This window comes from Coenobita brevimanus, unplaced genomic scaffold (genome assembly GCF_032717465.1).
Source record: "Coenobita brevimanus isolate Jiangsu-jjx unplaced genomic scaffold, ASM3271746v2 jjx.HiC_scaffold_190, whole genome shotgun sequence".
NCBI lineage: Eukaryota > Metazoa > Arthropoda > Malacostraca > Decapoda > Coenobitidae > Coenobita > Coenobita brevimanus.
This window is the reverse complement of record NW_027642776.1, coordinates 4,550-5,590: the sequence shown is the minus strand read 5'-3', so window position 1 is coordinate 5,590 and position 1,041 is coordinate 4,550. Positions and strand designations below refer to the sequence as shown.

The 1,041-nt window shown below is 39.7% G+C and overlaps 1 pseudogene; it reads right to left on the bottom strand.

The window, feature by feature from the left end:
• Nucleotides 1–486: 486 nt before the first annotated feature.
• LOC145389683 (5S ribosomal RNA) lies at nucleotides 487–607 on the bottom strand (annotated as a pseudogene).
• Between the last annotated feature and the right edge of the window lie 434 nt (nucleotides 608–1,041).

Genomic DNA, 1,041 nt, shown 5'->3' with positions numbered 1-1,041 from the left:
CTCACTTTGCTCAAACATGGTGTCAAATATTTGATCAAGTAACAGTCTTGGTGACTGAGGCAGAAGAAAATCTCAAGTGTAAGGCCTGGGCAGGCAATATGAGCTCGTGTTTTTGAATGTTTTCACTCTGGTTGAGGAAGGCTTGGATTCCGAAAATCACTATCACATCACTATCACTCATTAGGGCCATGATTACTGATTATAGTTAAGTAGATAGGGATAAGCGCTGTGTATGTGGCTAAAGTTACCAGTATTATGTCACAGAGCTATCCTGGCAGGAGGTCGCCAAATTATTACTTGGGGTATATATTGCGGTGCACTCTTAACCCTTAATTAAGCACCAAAAGGAACAAGATTTAAAACTAACTTTTTCATTCATTCATTGCCAGACATGTATCCCAAATGAGGTGGCCAAGGGCTTAAAGTTAATTGTTTTACAGGGGAGAGGCACTAATCCTCCACTAACCCCAACTTGACACGTAGGGATGCCAACAACATCTGGTGTTCACAGGCGGTCACCCATCCAAGTACTAACCAGACCCAACATTTGCTTAACTTCGCTGATCAGACGGGAAGCGGTGTGATACGACGTGGTATGGCCGTTACTTACCTTACACTGTAACATACACACACCGAAGAAGAAACCAAGATTCGTTTTTAGAAAGGGGAATTCACATGGGCCTCAAAATACAAAATATAAAAATAATTATTTCTTACCTAAACCCAGATTACAATCAGTGGAGGCAACGTACTTACAGAGCTCGAGGAACTAGAAGAACTCGTCGATGATATAATCCGGATCTAAATCACACCACTAGTGTTAAATGGAAATGATGAACCAAAAATGGGAAACGGTGCACAAACGATGTGTATTGTTAATTAAAAGTAACGTATTTAGTAATGTGTGAAAATATGTGGAAAAATGCATCAAAATGTGACAAAAAGTGTAACGTGACAAAAGGTGACAAAATGTGTCAAAATCTTCTTAGCCAAAAAGTGACAAAAAAGTATGTCTCTCACATGGTCCTCGAGCTTATAAAA